This window comes from Chenopodium album, chromosome 22, assembly GCF_948465745.1.
Source record: "Chenopodium album chromosome 22, dcCheAlbu1.1, whole genome shotgun sequence".
NCBI classification, from domain to species: Eukaryota; Viridiplantae; Streptophyta; class Magnoliopsida; order Caryophyllales; family Amaranthaceae; genus Chenopodium; species Chenopodium album.
Window position 1 is genome coordinate 30628855 of NC_137855.1, and position 20428 is coordinate 30649282.

A 20428-nucleotide genomic window follows, 5' to 3' on the forward strand; every position below is an offset into this window, starting at 1 on the left:
TTGTTACTAATCTTGTTAGTATTATGCCTAGGATCTTGCTATTGTTATTAAGCTTTATTATGCCTTATTATGATTATAATTATTATTGTTATTATTATGTTTCTTGATATTATATATTATTGTTATTGCTTGATCACGCCTTTTATGCATGTTAAAGGGAATTTGTACTTGAAATCACGCTTAATAAGATAATTAATTATTTGATTTAGGCTAATATGATTTTAATTCAAGTGATCGCCAATAATAGTTTTATTTGTGCATTAATATTCAACCAACATAGATAAACAGGTTTAGTGTTAATATATTGTTTGCATGTTAGTCAAAGAGCGCACATGAATACGAGTAGAATAAAGTAGAGGCCTATTTTATAGGGCGAGTCCTTTATTTTGTAGATTGGATTCGTACCCTCATCCCCGAACCGGCGAACCCTATTTGGTTCAAGACCTTATGGAGTTGACGATCTCATGGATTGTTAAAGGGTGTAACCTTCACCACGTGATTGGTTTCAAGTTCCTAAAACTTGTTGGTGACTCTTTTGCTCTCTTTTCCTTCCCTTTGGACGCCACCATACTTAAGTGTATGATTACAATGGGGTTCAAGCTTAGGGTTATGATGCTTGAAATATTCCCTACAGTTTTTGGCGACTCCACTGGGGAGGATTTCTATTTTAATTCCTAAAATTTATTTTGGCAATTACTTAAAATGGATGAGACTCGAAAAGTTCTAAGTTTTCATGTGCGTAATTTTGATTAGCATTATTGTCATAGGCATAAAAAAGGTCCTCATTGGATAGACCATCCAAAATGAGTCAAAAACATAGGATTTTACACGTAGGAAATTTAAGTGATATCTTTCACAACTAGAATTGAAATAATACTGCGAAATCTGGAAAATTCTAAGAACACAGATACCTGCCAAGGCATGTAGGAACTAGTGTCTAGAAAACTGGGCTTGTCGCCCATAAAGAGCTTCTGTCGCCTGGCGACAGTTCTGTCGCTTAGCGACAGGGGTTCTTTTGTGGCGACAGTCCCTGTAGTCTGGCGCCAAGTTCTTCTAATACCAAGCCAGAACTCTGGCTTCTTGTTTTGACCATTTCTAGCACTGTTGGCTCGATTCTATTTCCTGATTGAGTTTTTCTCACTTTTCTGAAACCCATATGTGTTCTACATATGGCCATAACCCTCTGGGGGTTCACGCTCCATCTACCCAATCGAACGCTCCTGGAAACGACGGGTACATCCGAGTTAGTGAATCCACCAAACCGTGGAAGCATGTTTTTAACTTGTAGGGTCCCATCCATACGCGCCAACCCCTCCAAAGGTAAGTCTTCTGCGCGATGCATCCAGACTCATAACCATGGACCCTCTTTGACTAACCCATATCCTTGAACTTTAGAGAACTAGAGCCATGGTTAGGTTGCAAACTCATTACATCATATTGTGACTACTTGTGCATTATTTGCTTGTGCATAGTTTATATGTGACTAAACTAACCGTTTGGTTTGACTTGTGTTTGCAAATAAGTCTTAATAAACTAACCAATGACTAAAGGAATTTGTTTAATTAATTAATTAATTTGAACTAATGAATATGCCTTAAATCGAGTCATAGTTCCATTAAGTCAACCCGGATTTTTATTCCCGTATGCTGCATATGCGTCAAATTGTTTTGGTTATAGCCGGAGTTCTAGGAAGAACTACGAGTTGTATAACCTATGGATATGTAGCCCCGCGTTTTATCTTTAATTTGGCGTTGATTTTGTTCTAATCAGAGTCACAGATAAAAAGTTATGACTAAAATACCACAGTCTATCTAGTTTAATACGTGAAGTCTTAACTTAGTCTTTGCTTGAGTCTAGTCAAATGGTCTAGCCACATGGTCATGACACAAGTCTTGACTTGTCACCTACACTCATTAGTCTTAGCACACACTTTGCATATGTCACCATGACCATGTCTTAGGTTCATGCATGAGTCGTTTTTTTTGTCATTTGAGTTGGGGGGTTCATTTTATTTTTAATTTCCTCCATAATTCTTCCATTTACATCATCTTCCCACTCACTACATTCTTTCCCCATGCATATCATTCTTCTCATTCTTCCATGATCTCTTCCCATCTATTGCATGATGAATACAGCTTGAGTCAAAATAATTAGTATAAAACTTACCCTTAATTTCCCTTTCCATAGTACTTGGTCAAGGAGAGAAGGGCAATTAATCAAGGACAACACTTTCGTTCAAGTCTTACTTTTTGGTAAGCCAGTCGGTAGGAAAAAAAAGCTAAGAAGATAATGGCAAGTCATGAAGAACTCAATGAAGTTAGGGGAGAGGTGGCTAACCTGGCTGAGATTTTGAAGGGTCTAACTCTTCAAATCAATGACCCTGCAAGACAACAACAAATGGAGCTCATTCAGGAAAGTTTGAGCAAACTATCCAATGACTATAGATTCCAGGGCATTAGCTAACAAGGGGTCTCGGTGGACAAGGATCTTCTTCCGCAGAAGTTCAATGCCAATGACATCCCTAAGTTCAAGCCAACGGACAATCCTTATTTTCACTTAAGGGCCTTTGAAACTATAATGAACATTAAGGGGATTGATAAGAATGTTTTCCACACTTTGTTTTCACTATCTTTAGAAACCGTTTGTCAACATTGGTTCTTTTCCCTTGATAAGGAAAAGACCTCCAATTACAAAGGAATAAAAAACGCTTTCATCAATAGATATAAATGTAACATTCAAGTTGAAATTGACCATAGACAGCTTGAGATTCTAAAACAAAAAGAAAACGAAGGTTTCACTTCCTTCTTCAACAAGTGGAGGGAAAGTTCCGCTAATATGATTGAAGTCCCTACTGATAAGGAGTCTGTGAGGTTGTTTATCAAGAATTTACAAGAAAAGTATTCGAGACACTTGAAATATCAACACAACTTGAACACTTTCAAGGCAGTCTACGACATAGGCATTGAGATTATAGATGACCTTGCAAAGCAAAAAGCTACTAACAATAGTAACCACAGTGGCTGGAAAGGAAAGAAGAACGACAATCCTTCTTCTTCCAAAAATACACACTCTAGTAACAATGTTAGTACCTTTGAACTCAATGAAGTCTTAGCCATGAATAACCAAGAATCTAAGAAAGAATTAAGGAAAGAATTCACTCCTATTGGGATGAGCTATGATGTTGCCTTTGATCGACTCCATACTAAGGGACTCATTACTCCCATTGAACCTATTCAAGATCCCGCACCTGAAAAGAGATTGCCTAGTTGGAATCCAGATGCACATTGCAAGTACCATCAAGGTAGGGGTCATACTACTGAGAGCTGTTGGAAGCTAAAGGAGGCCATCCAATATTTGATTGACAATAACAAGCTTCCTATGCCTCCAGTCGGCAAGAAGACCGAGTGATGATAAGGCACAAGACAAGAGGCGAGCTTCAACGACAAGATTTCGTGACCTCTTTTTCTATTTACTTCCTCCGTTAATGGTTATTTGCAACAAAGGGGTATTATTTGTGAGATATAAAATATTCCTTTGTTGCAAATAACCATTAACGGAGGAAGTATTTTTTTTCCTTTCCCCAATAAGTCTAAGCATAGACACCTTTCATTTTCCTCTAGTTTTTACTTTGTAGGACTTTCATTTACCTTTTCCCTGTAATAAAGTGAGCATTTTATTTTCTTGCATATGATCATTGCGTTGCATTGTTAAAAAAAAATATAAAATAAAAAATTCAAGGTCGAACTAAGCACAAGGTATACCCATGATTAGAGGCACCCCTTGTAGCCCATTATACCGTCTTCACCCTTTAAGTATATAATCCCTTTCTTGATAAACCACTTTGAGCCTCGTCTAATGATAGACCTTTCTTTCTTCAACACACATCTACTTAACCTCGGGATGGGATGGTGTGCAACTTATGCAAGTTTTAAATACAAAGCTTGAGTGTTTTTACCAAAAATTTCAAAAAAAAAATGGCAAAAATAAATAAATAAATAAAAGTGTACAAAAGGGCAAGTGTTCCAATGTCTTTGATATGAAAATATCTTTGATAAGAACACGTCTCAGATTGCGTCTCTTATCGAGTGCTCGGTTCGTGCCTGAGAAACATGAATGCCAAGTGAGTGATAGACCGCATGATCGGGATTGCCCACACTTATCAAAATAAAAATGCAAAAGCAAAAAAAATAGAGAAAGCAAAAAATAAGCAAAAAAGAGAGCTAAAAAAAAAGAGTTAAAAACCTCAAGCATGAAATTCAAAGATTCAAAAGCAAGGTTGCACACGTTGGGGGCTTATTTAGGGTCTTGAGCCTTTATCCCCTTCTTCTTTAACCTTTAGCCTAACCACGTTACAACCCTTAAAAAGACCTTTTTGAGGTATACACACACTTGTGCGAGGTTCGGCTAGAGCTACGTTTAGCCTGATTCCTAACGGATACGTAGGCAACCTCACAATGAGGTGCGGACGTAATAAAAATGCATTCATATTCACATTCACACACTTACACCATGATCATATCAAGGGATCTCCAATGCTCATCCCTATTCACTTAGAGCTAGACTTGGGGGCTTGATCCTTACATCATTAGCCTACCTAGCCTAAGAGTCATCATTATTTGACTCTTATCAAATAATACTTTTCCACACCGTTAGCCTTTGCAGCTTAACTTTAGTGTCACTTTTACACACATCACAGATACATGACCAAATAGACTTCCCATTAGGAACCCTTTGTCATGAAGTCTTAACATAACGTTGAAGCATGCTTTGTCATATCAACATCACTCATCACTCATAATCATCATTGTATAAGAAAGTATGAAGTACTTAGCCTCCGCGCCTAAGTTACCTAAATACTTTCATAATCGAGTCAACTAAGATAGCTTAGGAGGAATTAATTCTTGCACCTTGAGAGATAGCATCAAATGCATATACTTGATTAAGCTCATTCAACATGCACCATTAAACACATCGATTCTTTTTCGCGTCTTTCTTTTCCGGGAGAAAGTCGGTACCTTCCACAAAAATGACGGAAATTTTTTTCTTTTTTGCATTTTCGAGTCCCACATTACACACAAGTCATGTACATTGAGCCATGTCGTGTCATATCACATCGAGTGGAGTCTAACACAAGTGTCAAACGCTTTGAGTCGAGTCATAGCAATGCAACGAGTCAAGCAACATATTAGGTAACCCTAAGATAGTAAAATATGAGCAAAGTCCTATAGTCCAAAATATAAATACAAGTACATTCCAGCGAGCAAGAATATTTCTAGATTTTTTTCGAAAAAAAACCGCGAATATAGATATATGAGATTCTTCCAAGATGAGAGGAGTTTGAGCAAAAATTATATGGATCAGTAAATCAGAGATGACGAGCATTAATTTGCAAAAGATAAGAGCAGATTAGGTTGTAAGGAAATGACCAAATTGAAAGTTCGGAGCGAAACCAGGCAATGAACAGCAGCAGCAGAAATGAAAAAGAAATTTGTCGCCAAACAACAAGGTTGTCGCCTGGCGACAGAGTGATATCGCAGCGACAAAAGGATCTGGCATGCGCCAGTGCAGCGACAGAATGTGTGGCCCCATATTAGATTGTGCGGATCTCATACAGAAATTTCGGGTTCCTTGGTACGCTAGTTAGCCCCTATAAGCAATTTGATATGATTAAGTAGTCAACTCGATTACAATCGCAATGATTGATCGACCTGACAAAAGATCATCTCACTTAGCTTAAAGAGCCTAAGTATTGGCTCATCGCAAGCACCGGAACAACGGTTCACAAAGATTTCCTAGGATGGAAGAAGATTTGAAGATTCGAAATGACAAAGCCTTCAAACCACTAGAAGAACCCATCGAGCCGAGCAATGATCCAATGAAGCAAGCTGCTCTTTGTCACCCCATTTTCCCCGAAAACCAAGATATGGAGCAGCCCATTCAGGCTTGGTCAATGAAAATTGTACTAATTCTAGGCCGGAACTGTAGCCAATGAGTCTGCTCCACTCCTCTTTGTTCTGCACCACTTTGCTATAGCTATTTCCCCACCTAGGCTCCCCAAAAGAACAGCATAATATAAATAAAAAAGTACTTCTAATAAAAAACAGGACTAACCATAATATACTAAATAATGAGACTAAAGCACTACCGGTACCACCTAGCGTAAGAGTTAACAGTCAGTCCTATCTTAAATAAAGTACTATCATTTAGAAAGCATTCTTAATTAATAGGGGCTTTAAGATTAAAAAGAGTCTATTACTTGGATTTGAGAAGGACGATTTGAGATGAAGCGGCCTTAATAGCTTTCACTATGATTGGGGAGGTTATTAATAGATTTGAGAAGAACGATTCAAGATGAAGCGGCTTTTGGTAGTTTCCGCTAAGACCGTGGAAGTTATCACAAGATTTAAGAAGATGGCACGAGATGAGCGGTCTTCGACAACATTCTCTAAGATTGTGGAGGTTGTCATTCAGATTTGAGAAGATAGCACGAGATGGGCGGTATTCGACGACATTAGCTAAGATTGTGGAGGTTATCACCTAGATTTCAGAAGAGCGGTTCGTGATGAGGCGGTCTTCGACGACATTTCTCTATGATTGGGAAGGTTGTCACCATGATTCAAGGAAAAGCTCGAGATGTAGCAGCAATGATAGACAGCGTTCCCTAGGATGTGGAGAATTGTCACGAAAAATTGAAGATGACGAGGTACAATCACCTCCGACGATGTCCCAACGTAGAGAGGAAATTGTCTATAAATGGCGAGATACTGTCATGGCGAGATAATGTCACAAATTCTGAAGATGACGAGATATGGTCACCTTCGATGATCTCTCGAGATAAAGAAGAGATTGTCTATAATGGCGACGTACTGCCACAACCCTGAGGATGACGACATACAGTCGTTTTCGACGATGTTCCCGAGATACAGTGGAGGATTGTCAGCAAAAATATTGAAGATGATGAAATAATGTTACCTTCAATGATGGCGTTCACGAGATACTGTGGAGGTTGTCACAAACAACAAAATGCAACAAGAACGGTTACTCTAGAAACGTGTGCTCGACGGTGCAAGATACGCGTTTCTTAACTCTCTTATCTTTTTAACTAATGATAGTTTGCACGTATTGGCGTTATAAGAATGATTTAGGATCGCAGAACGTTCTGAATCATTCTCCGTCCCTATCGCTACTTTGACTTTTGTTTTCGAAACCTAAGTTTCTCCAAACTCAGTCAAAGTGGGGGCTTCTGTAGACACTCAATTGTGTCTGCCCAAAACCAAACCCGGTGATGAATACCTTTCGTGTCAAACCATAATAGAATGAAGTGAAAGTGTGAAAAATCTTGTGTTGCGGTTAGTTTTTATTAAAATCCTTCTTTCTGTTTTCGAAAACCCACTCTATTTTATAAAAACGTCCAATACAGTTTAGTTTGGTCCATGATAAAGGTCCAATAATGGTGTAGTTTGATGGGACTTGAAATGACCTTTCCAACGATATATTATAAGCCCAATTTCGATGAATAATGAGGAAGTTATGGCCAAAATACTAAACTGGGCCCAAACCGGATTTTACCTACGACCCAATGATCATGTGGAGGGTCACAAGGTTTAATCCTGTTCCTAAACTAATTAGAATTGATTAGAATCTTCAATAAGTTTCTAAAATATCTTAATTATCCTTTTTTGAAAAGATAAAATTAAGGAATTTGATTTAAATATAAACTTTCCTTTTATAAAACTTTCCTTTTTTAAAGTCCTAATTCTATTCGAATTTAAACATGTTCAAAGCCAGTCAGATTTTAATTTTGTGCCTCATATTTTTTATCCAAATTTTAAATGGTTGGATAGATATTGAAATTATCTTTCCAATGATATATTATAATATTAATTCTGAGCTATAACGAAAAAGATATGAAAGATATAAGAAACTCTATCCAAAACTGACACCCTTCTACTATTTCTGCTATATCTTTTTGCCTACAAAAGATTTTAATCTGATTCCAATTGAGTTGGAAAGTAGACTTTAAGAGATTTTTAACGACATATTATATGACTTATTTGGACTTCTGGATCAAAAGATATGATAAAAACAAATTCCGCAAAAATTGTCTTTGTCGCCAAACGACAAGCTTGTCGCCTGGCGACAAGATGAATTTCTGGCGACAAGGTCGGTTTGTTGGCGACAGCGTGGAGTTTTATTCCTTATCAAATTCTATGATTTTCCGGACTGTTTTCCTATAAAAAGGGTCCTGGACCTCCGTTTTTTAATCATCTACAATCAACAATCATTAATTCTCTCTATTCTCTCTCTAAGCAATATAGCTTTCTTTCCCTCTTGATTTCTAAACTAGCTTTTTGCAAACACAATACCGCATACACAAGATCTAGACACACCTATCCAAGTTCGAAGTTTCTTTCTCCCTAGACGTGAAAGGTTGATAATTTCTGAGGGTTTGGTCCCAAATCCAGTCTAAACTTTTTAACTCTTTCTTTCAATCATTTAATTTAATTCTTTAAGTTTATTATTTTCATTGAAGTTTACTAACGCGTGTATTTTGTTATTAGAAAGAGGTACGAGGCATCAAAGTATGTAATCTTATTGCTTTACTCTTGTAGAAAGCATAATTATATTGATTTATTCCTAGTATCATGTTAGGATGTTATTTATTGCTTTCTAGTATCATGTTTAGGATGCCTCTTATTCTTTCTAATATTATGTAATCATGTTAATATCATGTTAGGTTTAAAGCTTTGATCTTTATTGCTTAGTGACATGCTAGGATTTGTTATTAATCTTGTTAGTATCATGCCTAGGATCTTGCTATTGTTATTAAGCTTTATTATGCCTTATTATGATTATTATTATTATTATTGTTATTATTATGTTGCTTGATATTATATATTATTGTTATTGCTTGATCACGCCTTTTATGCATGTTAAAGGGAATTTGTACTTGAAATCACGCTTAATAAGATAATTAATAATTTGATTTAGGCTAATATGATTTTAATTCAAGTGATCGCCAATAATAGTTTTATTTGTGCATTAATATTCAACCAACATAGATAAACAGGTTTATGGTTAATATATTGTTTGCATGTTAGTCAAAGAGCGCACATGAATACGAGTAGAATAAAGTAGAGACCTATTTTATAGGGCGAGTCCTTTCTTTTGTAGATTGGATTCGTACCCTCATCCCCGAACCCTATTTGGTTCTAGACCGTATGGAGTTGACGATCTCATGGATTGTTAAGGGGTGTAACCTTCACCACGTGATTGGTTTCAAGTTCCTAAAACTTGTTGGCGACTCTTTTCTCTCTTTTCCTTCCCTTTGGACGCTATGGGTGGGTGGTGTTACGGGTGGTGGTGAGGTTGGTGGTTGTTGAAATCGAGGAGGTAAAGGGAGGGGGTGGCCAGCAATGGGGAGGAGAAGGGAGAAGGTGGCCAGATTTAGGAAGAGGAAGGGTGCTGGTGGTCGAGGTTGGAATCGGGTAGGGGGTCGATGGTTGGGGCTGCCGAGATCTGGGTTTGGGAGATGTCGGGATGGAGGAATTGGGGAAAGAGAGAAGGTGGGGCGGGGGAGGTCGGGCGTCTCCGGCAGAGACAGGGCCGCCGACAGGGGAGGGGCTGCTGGTGGCTAGGTTGGGAGGGGGGAGGGGTTTGATTTTTTTTTTTTTTTTAAAAAAAAATATTTTTAAAATAATTTAATTATTTAAAAAATAAAAAACTAACTATAGTTAAGGATTTTTATTAAAAAAACACTTATCAATGGTAATCAATAATTGAGGTTTACCATTGATAATAAAATTTAAGAACGTTTACCACTTAGAAAATCAAAAAGTTGGAGTTCACCAAAGAGAATTTCCCTTTACTATTTTTCTAGAATGGAGAAGTGCATGTATTTCGGAGAAATTAAAAGTATTTCAAGACCGAAAACAAAGAATCGACAACGTAAGTGTTTTCTATGTTAGAATATTGGATAGCTCAAATTGAAAAATTAAATGTCAATTTAAAATTATGTCTTTGTGAATTAAATTGTTATTAGGTGAATTTCGGCTAGTAAATTTAATTGACCATAAATGTTCATTTCAGATGAACTTCATGTTCAGTTGTAGAACGTTAATGTTCAAATTATATTACTAATTTCGAAGACATATTATCATTTATCATTATGGAATTGAAGCATCAATTATCAATTAATATTACTGATTTCATTAATTAAAAATGTAATTTGGTAAATTTTGGCAAGCAAATTTAAGTTATCGTAAATGTACATTTCAAATACAAAGAAGAATTCCTATTCAAAAAAAAAAAAAAAAAAAAAAAAGAATTCATGCTCATTTGTAGAAGGAAAAACCAATTAATATTATTATTTGTCAATTAAAATATTATTTATTTGGTGAATATTGACTATTTATTTAATTTATCATAAATGTTCATTTTAGTTTGACTTCATGTTCATTTGCAGTAAGATAAATATTCAAATTAAAATTAGTAAAATTTAAGACAAAATAATTTTTTTATATAGCTCTAGTAATTATGATCTTAAAATGTTATTGCATTCACATTACATTTAAATATATATTCACTTTAATTTGTTATGTGTTCATTATTCTCTTTAAGTTAAATAACATGTTCATTCTCATATTGAAGATGTTCATTTGAAATTTAATACTTGTTCATTATCCTATATATTGAAAGATGTTTATTTGCAATCTTATAATATATTTATTCTCTTACCTAAAGATATTCATTAATTTTAATACTTGTAATTTATCACATTAAAAAATGTTTGCTTTATTTGAATTTTAGTGCTTGTTCATTACCAATATTGAATATTGATCAATTCAAATTTAATTTGTTCATTCTTGTATTGAAAGATGTTCATTTGACTTGTAATAATTGTTCATTTTCATATTAAAAGATGTGTTCATATTTGTATTTGTAAATACTCATTTAATTGTCTAGTTTTGTTTATAGTGTTTGATTTTACTACCAATTATTTTCTACAAAAATTAAATATCTCGTTACACAATTTAATTAATTAAGAAAGGTGAAGACGACGATATACATATTGAGAAAAGATGTGTATCAAGAAAAACACACAAAACATCATAAGACTATGTACAACAAGGAGAATGGTTCTATATACCTTTTATTTTTACCAAATGTATTAAATGACAATGTTCATTTTTTTAATTCTGATAAATGATTATGTTCATTTTTTTCTTTGATTATTAAGGTACTTTACTACTATAATTCATATCTTTAACTCTTTATAAAGAGGGAAGTTGTCAAATATAAAAAGAATAGTGATATGAGTGTGTAGTCAATGAAAAACACTGTTCATGAGGCTGGCAAAATGTTAGAGTTTGGGTTTCTTGCATTTGAGTGTAATTTCATTTCATGTGTTGAGTCACCAATTTTTTTGACACAATTCCTCATTTTCTTCCGCTTTTTCCTCGTCACCACATATCTCACACACACACTCTCTCCTAAGGAAATTTTGTGTAGAACTACCCTAAAGATAGGGTCATTTGTGAACAACTACCCATTTTTATTTTATTTGTTTAGAACTACCCGCAAGTTTGAAAATGTTTGGGTAGCACTACCCGGTAATGTTTTCCGTCCAATTAAGACGTTCTGGATCCCACATTTTCACTTTAGGGTTCATGAATTTAGTAATATTTGGGATTTTGAATTCTAAGGTTTGGGGGTTTAATTGATTCGGGGTTTGGCTTATTTTGGCATTAATTGGCCATTGTAATTGATAAAAGTGAAAATTTGGGCCAAAGTAACGTCTCAATTGGACAGAAAACGTTATGAGGTAGTACCACCCAAACGTTTCCAAACTTACGGGTAGTTCTAAACAAAAAAAAATGAGTAGTTAGTGTACACCCAAATGTGTCTCCCCAGAAACCAAACCCAGAGATGAATACTTTTCACGTCATTGATTATTGAACGAAGTGAAAGTGTGGAAAGTCTAGTGATGCGGTCGTTTTTTATAAATACCTTCATTTTGTTTTTGAAAAACTACTCTATTTATGAAAATGTCCAGTTCAATTTAGTTTGGTCCATGATAATGAATAATGGTGTAGTTGGATTGGGCTCGAAAAGACCTTTCCAACGATATATTATAAGCCCAATTTCGATGAATAATGAGGAAGTTATGGCCAAAATACTAAAATGGGTCCAAATCGGATTTTACCTACGACCCAATGATCATGAGGAAGGTCCAAAGGTTTAATCCCATTACTAAAATAATTAGATTAATTAGAATCTTCTATAAGTTTCTAAAAGATCTTGATTATCTTTTTTGAAAAGATAAGATCAAAGAATTTGAAATTGAATAAAATCTTTCCTTTTTTTAAAAACTTTTCTTTTTTAAGTCCTAATTCTATTCGAATTTAAAGATGTTCAAAGATGGTCAGATATTATTTTCATACCTCATAATATTTACCCAAATCTTATATGGTTAAGTAGATCTTGAAATTATCTCCAATGATAAATTATAATATTAATTCCGAGCTATAACGAAAAAGATATGAAAGAAATGTGAAACTCTATCCAAAACTAACACTATCCCACTATTTTGGCCAAATCTTTTTATCTACAAAAGATTCTACTTGGATTTCAATTGGGTTGGAAAGTAGACTTCAAGTTCTTTCCAGCGACATATTGTACGACTTATTTGGACTTCTAAATTAAAAGATGTGATAAAAACAAAATCCGCAAAAAACTGTTTTAGCGCCAAACGACAGACTTTGTCGCCTGGCGCTGGACTTTGTCGTCTAGCGACAAGAGGTCTTTTATTCCGAATGGAACTCTATCTCTTTTCTATCGTTTTTGACTATTTTTCTATAAATAGGGTCCTTGACCTCCGTTTTCAATCATCAACAATCACCCAGAATTCTCTAATTATCTCTTCCTCTCTCTCTCTTGAGCAATATAGCTTATTCTTTCTCCCTCTAGATTTCTAAACTAGCCTTTTCAAAATACACCATACCGCACTAATTAGCTCTAGACACACCCAGCCAAGTTCGAAGTTGCCTTCACCCCAGACGTGAAAGGTTGATAATTTTTGAGGGTTTGGTCCCAAATCCAGTCTAAACTTTTAAACTCTTTATTTCAATTATTTGATTTAATTCTTTGATTTATTATTTTCTTAAAGTTTACTAACGCGTATATTTTGTTATTAGAAAGAGGCATGAGACATCAAAGTATGTAGTCTTATTGCTCTATTCTTGTTGAAAGCATGTTTATTATTGTATTAATTCCTATTATCATGTTAGGATGTTTTTATTGTTTTCTAGTATCATGTTTATGATGTCCCTTCTTTCTAATATCATGCTAGTATCATGTTAGGGCTAAAGCTTTATTAAGATTGAGATTGTGATTATAATTGTTGGGTTTATGATAATCATTAATATTATATTGCTTGATATATATTATTGTTATTGCTTGATCACGCCTTTTCTGCAGGTTTAAAGGGAATTTGTACTTGAAATCACGCCTAATTAAATAATTAATAATTTGGTTTAGGCTAATATGATTTTAATTCAAGTGATTTCAATAATAGTTTTATTTGTGTATTAATTTTCAACCAACATATATTAAACAGGTTTAGGGCTAATATTATAAAAGAGGCCTATTTTATAGGGCGAGTTCTTTCTCTTTTAGATTAAATTCATACCCTCATCCCCGAATATCCAGTCATGGTTCCAGACCACTATGGAGTTAGCGTTCTCATGGATCGTGAAGGGGTGTAACCTTCACCCTGTGAACGGTTTACAAGTTCCTAAAACTTGTTGGCGACTTTTTTGCTCTAGCTTCCTTCCCTTTGGACGCCACCATACTTAAATGTATGATAATAGTGGATTCAAGTTTGGGATGCTTGAAATATTTTCTACAGTTAGTTTTTCACAAATGAACCTATGTCTAGATAGTTCTACACAAAATTTCCCTCTCCTAATTCAATCCATACAAATATACAACACATTATTCTCTCCTCTACCAATAATATGTTGGTACTTGGTAGGGAGGACCTGTGTTCGATCTCCCGCAATAATAATTGGGAAGGGACTGAAACCTAACCACCCGAACTGATCACGAATCCAGATTAGCCCAAAAAGGTGAACCGGGTGGAACACCAAAATAAAATTATTCTCTCCTCTCCTCTTATCATATTTGTTCTTCATTGAAGCAATTTTTGAGCTTTCCCTCCGCCAATTAAGCGGTTGCTCAAGTAAGTATTTATTTGTTGTAATTATCGAATATCAATTTCGGCAATCTAAGGTTCATTATTAATATAATTGTCAGTTGGGTATTTTCCGATCTGCGCTAAATTTGGGTTGTACACTATCAAATTTGGCAGCTAAATTTGCTTTTTTTCTCACTTTCTCCGGCAAGTATGTGGCAGTTTCAGGGGTGGCGGCAATCCAAAATCAGTCTTAGACTGAGCTTCTTGGGGTCAGGGGCCAGCTTTCTTTCTACTCCTCCTTTATTTTTATTTGTGTTTTATCATTGATTTACAATATTTAATTGTTTGTTTTTGTTTTGTTTCTGGAGACTGGAGTATTATGGGGATGTGGGATAATAGAGATTGAGTATGTGCAGCACGATTCGATTTTTTTTTTTTTTTTTTTTTGTTATTGTTGTTGTAATTATCGAATATCAATTTCGCAACCTAAGCTTCATTGTATAATATACTTATGAATGTAATCAATTTAGGTGGAACATTGCACTATAATTAAATTAGTGAAGTTGTATCAGATGAACTGAGTGCTTTCCAAATTTCAATACTTTACAGCAATATTTAATTCGGTTTTTGTACCCTAATTTGATAGTTGAGTCCGTTTAAGATATTTTCTAAGATGGATTGATGAGCAAATGAGCAATTAGTAAAATTGCTATATTGTACGAGTGATTTTTTTTTTTAATATTCCTAACGGAAACGAATTGCATGTGATTTGAGAGTTGAGGTCTACAAGGCTACAAAAACCCCCCATTTGTTTTTGTTAATTAAGCAAATTTTAAATCGTTTCTTTACTTTGAATCTTGGTATTGATTTAAGGGCTAATTCAAGCAAACTATATGCATGTTACATTAGAGGTTCCTAAAAAAAGAAAAAAAATTACATTGAAGTCCTGGAAAACCCCATATGTTTCTCTTAAATATTTCTTTCCTTAGCTTTGGTTTTCTCTGTTGGGAGAAAAGCATCTACAAGCTAACTAATTTAGGAATTCTTAAAATGCGACATCTACATTAAAACTCATTAACAAACTTCTTGATATGGTGTGTGAGCTTCATCTTGCATTTTGTGGTTGGAAGTAGATAAACCAGTTTGATTATGAGGTATGCATATTTCAATTACATTATCCCTCTATTTTGATAATTTATAGACAACTTTTATCATTAAGATGAGGCATGTTTTATTATCTACAATTATTCTAAAAGTTTATATTGAGATAAACATTATAAATCTCATATGACTGATTTTCTTTGTGCATAAATCACATACATTAGTCAAAGAGAAACATATAGATAGTGTGAAAGTACAATGTTGCTTATTTTGCTAGCTTTTTGTAAAATATTACGATCATAGCTATAGGTTTGGGCATTTATAGAATTAAGTTTTGAGCTTCTGAATTGTTGATTTGCTGAAATTTGACGTCATAGGTTTAGTTTTTGTTAATGGCATTTGGCAAAATAAGTATGGAAGCCATCGATTTATGCTTACCCAGCATAAATTTGTCAACTTTACTAGCTAAACCTGCATCTCCAAGCCTAAATTTGAGACCTTTTGATCCATCATTGCTTAGAAAGTCTAAAATGTATTAGAATGGTATGCAAGGCTTACAAAATATTGCATCATACGAGAACTATAAGTTGGGTTGATTGTGTGTTGTGGATAATGAATTGGGTCTATGGATGACGAATCGATTCTGGTGAATGAGGGGTCTATGGATGACGAATCGAATCTGGTGAACAATAAATTGTTGGACTTTTCTTTGATCGGTTTTTTTTTTTTTTTTTTTTTTTTTTTTTATTTTTTTATTTTTTTTAAGGAAGTTAACTAAATCAATGTTAGTTTGTGCTGACTGCTGAGTTTGAGTTAATTTGATGATGTTATTACAATTTATAGTATGTAATATGCTCATTTATTTTGACATTGATGTTTTTGACATTGATGTTTTTGTTGTTCGGGATATATAGCTAGTGAGAACGGACACAAGCCGGAGGAGGAGAATGGGAATGCTACGGTGGATGCCAAAACCGAGGTAGCTGTTGAGAGTATTGAAGCGTCTGTTGATGATCAGGCAGGTGGTGAGGAAGGCAATAAAGAGGTGGTTCCTCAAGAAGTCAAGAGGTTACTGAAACTGAACCTGCGGTTACTGGGGTGAGGAGAAAATTGATGCCAAATATGGTGATTCGGAATAGAGGGATGCTAAGATACTTTCATCTGATAATGCTCCGCTGGAAGGTGCGGAAACGACTGCCACTGAAGGTGCAGAACAAGGTGATGTTGCCACTGAGCAACAATATCCTGATTCAGGTAATAAAAGAATTACTTGGAGGACTGAGATTCCGAATTATAAGGTGACTTTGAGTAGCTTTTCTTTGTCGCATTTATTGCTTATTCCGTATTATTTGACTGGAATGAGTGATCATGTTTTAGTATTACTGGAATGAGGTTGGTCATTATTTCTTAATTTTACCTAAAAGAGTATTCAACTTTGATAGGATTAATTGAGAGTAGTTATTTGTTCCAAAAAAAAAAAAAAAAAAAAAAAGAAAGGAGTTAACTTGCTGATGAATTTCATTGATGATCTTGCAATGTTTCAGGTTGGAGTTCTTATTGGAAAATATGGAGATATGATAAAGTATCTACAGCTGAATTCAGGGGCCATGATTTAAATCACAAGAGATGTCGAAGCTGATCCACGATTTGCAACTAAGCCGGTTGAACTTGAGGAGACACTTCAAAGTTTAAACAAGGCCGAGAGTCTGATAAAGGATGAGGTATGGTCGTTACAAAGATTATTATGTTTTCCTTTGTTTTTTTAGAATTTTTATTGATCAATTAAGATTTATAATGAAAAGCATCGTAAATTATTCTGTAATAGCAATTTGTGTGAGCTCAAAGTTGGATCTGTAGAAAGTTGCATTTAGTCATGATAATACACCTACACCGGCATTACTATATTCAAAGAAAGCCCAATCTTTAGGCTGATAAGGAGGCTGTACCGGCTGATCTGTAATATGATAAGTGATGACCACTGACTGATGTCCAGTAAATTAGTAGCGGAGACATTTTTGCAAGACTTTGAATTTTGTCCATCTAAAGTCAGAGAATGGTTAATCCTCAATCCTCACCTGTTGGAAATTGACAAGAAATGAAAGTTTCAGACTAATTGTAGTGTGTGCATGTGTCTAATTGCTATGGGTCCCCTCCATGCGCTCCCTCTCATATTTGTATGGTTCTTTTTTGTTTTTTCTTTTTTTTTTAAACTCATTCTTTTTTTTTTTTTTTTGCGTGCTGACGCTGGAGGCTCACTATCCCTTGTTGCTAGGGGTTTTACTGCTGCTATTACTTCTGGATCATTAGAAAATGAGATACCTATTCCCGTTGAAGAAGTAATTTAAACTTTACACCTTTTTTTTCTGAGTAATTCTTAATTGTATAACTACTTTAAGATGAATAATCTATGTAAAAGAAATTCAGTTTTGAGTAGCCGAAACTCGAAAGCTAAGATTGGGATATGATAGCCTGTGAAATCTATGTAAATATCAAAATCACTTAAATCATAATGGAAAACATATTCATTGTGCACTACAGGGATATAAATATTATTTCCTGCTACTTTGTCCTTTTCATCCAGCTTTTCTTCTTTGCCCCATGTCCCTTTCTCCTCTATTTTTTCATCTCAATCACTAACTTTTTTCAAAATTGCCAATTGTAGTCTAAAAATTCATTGAAGAATCTGAATTTTGGGAGAAAATGGTTACCAAGTATGACTTGGCAGAAATGAAGTGATTAGAGAGTCTCAATTACCAAGAAGTGGTTATTCTTACAGGTCAAGGTAATTTCAATACAAAACATTTCTCTACTTATAACTCTTGCTTTATTGTTTGCAGTTTTACATTTGCTTTGAAATTTCAGATACTAGGGTCTATTAAGTTTCATTCATTCTATTTCCTATTCCATTTGATTAATTGAAGGCTTTTCTTTATAAAATATACTACTACTGGGGTGTAATTAGTTTAAATTAGTGCTTTGTAAAAACGTAAGCAGATCATATTTTTTTGGACTTGCTCCATTGTTTTGAATGGTGTAGAGTGCAAGGCCCTGTTGAATTCACTTTATTTTTGCTGAACTGAAATTATTACTGAAATAAAATTATATTTGTTGAACTTTAATTATTTTTTTTACTGAACTTAAATTAATTTTATTGAACTGAAATTTAATTTTTGCAGAACTGAAATTACTTTTACTGCTTTTCTATTATAATTCTTCTTTAAGATAACTGAATTTTATTGAATTGAACTTATTTTTACTGAACTATTGAAATTAATTTTACTAGATTGAACTTATTTTTACTGAACTAAAATTATTTTTATTTAATATTATTTTTTTAAGGTGAAGTGAACAAGGCCTAAGTCTTATATGGCTATATGATTCTTTCACTCTTTCTTTTTCTCTATCTCTATATGGGGCTAATTGCACCCTGCTTTGTTTGGCCTTTTGTTTGGGAAAAACAAACTTATTTTAAGTTGTTCTGTATTTTCAGGATTTCAAGCGCTCGAGTAACCTGAAAATCTTGATTTTCTGGAAAATTGGTAGATTGGTTGTTTGCTAGTTGCTTTTTATTATTCATCCTTTGAATGTTTCAGTCATTGTTGTTAACGGTTGAAAGATAATAGATTAGGAGAAAGGGAAATGCATTTAACAAGCAAGTTGACTTTGGTGTAGAATGAAATTGGAATATAAATTAAGGTCAGATTTGTGTCTCTGGAGCTATATGTCAATATAATTATCAGGAAAGTACATAACCAAATGTGATTGATATAATTATATTTGGTTGGCTTTCAATTCAAGGAGTTCAGTTTCAATAATTATACAAGTTTAAGGATCTCTTGGGAAAGTCAGCTTTTTATTCAAGAAGTTCTGTTTTAGTGAACATTATGATGCGTTTGGTGATTTTATCAGAACTTTTGATAATTTTTATGGAGGAATTGGGGTTAATGTTTCAGCTGTAACTTTCAGTAACATAGATATTACTCCATCCATCCCCACTTCACATTGGAATGGAGGAATTCTTTGGTAATCCTTTTGTTTAACGAGATTATCTAAATAACAGTAATTTGAGTAAAAAAAAAAGGTAATAATGTTGTATAAATAATGATTTGGCAGATCTGTGACAGAGAAAGCCAAACTTCACATATGGAAGAGCAAACGAGATAGAGAGAGGCTCTATTAATTTTAGGAAAAATTGTTAAAAATAATACAACCTTTTAGCGGTCCGCCAAAAACAAGTCAACCTTTTGATTATTTCTAAATAATACAACTTTTGATTGGTATCCGCTTTAAACAAGTTATTTTACCTACAACCTAGAGGTGACCGGTTATCAGATTTTTATTTTTAAAAACATTTATCTAATTATAATTAACTCCTAATTAACTAATACTACATATTATTAACGCTTCTTACAAAAAAATTAACACAAATTAATAAAAAAAAGGAATTCCCTTAAAAAAAAAAAAAAAAAAAACTTAATTTTTTCCCCTATCCCTCCATTGATGTCGGCCTCCCCAACCAGCAAGCTAGTCGCCCGCCGCCAAACAGATCGAAGCCCCACCGATTACCATAGACCAGCACCTTCCCTTCCTCTGGTCACCTTTGACCAAGTCCTCCCTGCCCCCGTCGATCCCCCAACCCCGACGCTTTCTCTCTCCCCAAACCCCGACCCCAATTCATCTCCTTTCGCAAACGTCGACCAACGACCAAGCGTCCTGGTGTCCCCTCCCCATCACTGAACCATTTTTTCTCCCTCCTTGAATTGTCGTTCAGGTTGAAACAAGCAGCAAACGTGATCGATTTCAATGGGTTTGGGTTGGTTCAGATGGGTTTTGGGATTTCTATAAGGTTTTGGGTGGTCTCAACCGGCGTTAGGGAGAGGGAAGAGAAAGGGGTCGGTGAGAAAGAGGGGATTTACGCCATTACTCGAGTAGGGAAAGGGGTCAGGGGTGATGGAGGTGGCGTGTGTGGTGGTGGTGGTCGGCAGGGGATAGGGGTGGATGCGTTAGCTGGTTTTTTTTTTTAATAAATATAAATAAATAATATAAATTAATAATAATAATAATAATAATAAGTTAAAACATTAAAAAAATTATAAATTAAATTTTCAAACCAATAAAATGATGACACGT

The 20428-nt window shown here is 34.6% G+C and overlaps 1 long non-coding RNA gene across 1 annotated transcript; it reads left to right on the forward strand.

Moving 5' to 3' along the window:
• Window positions 1–14231: 14231 nt before the first annotated feature.
• Window positions 14232–20033, forward strand: LOC145606034 (uncharacterized). Its single transcript, XR_014105198.1, has 5 exons — window positions 14232–14466; window positions 16213–16552; window positions 16843–17019; window positions 17961–18080; window positions 18789–20033. It is a non-coding gene; the product is annotated as an uncharacterized LOC145606034 (long non-coding RNA).
• Window positions 20034–20428: the final 395 nt, after the last annotated feature.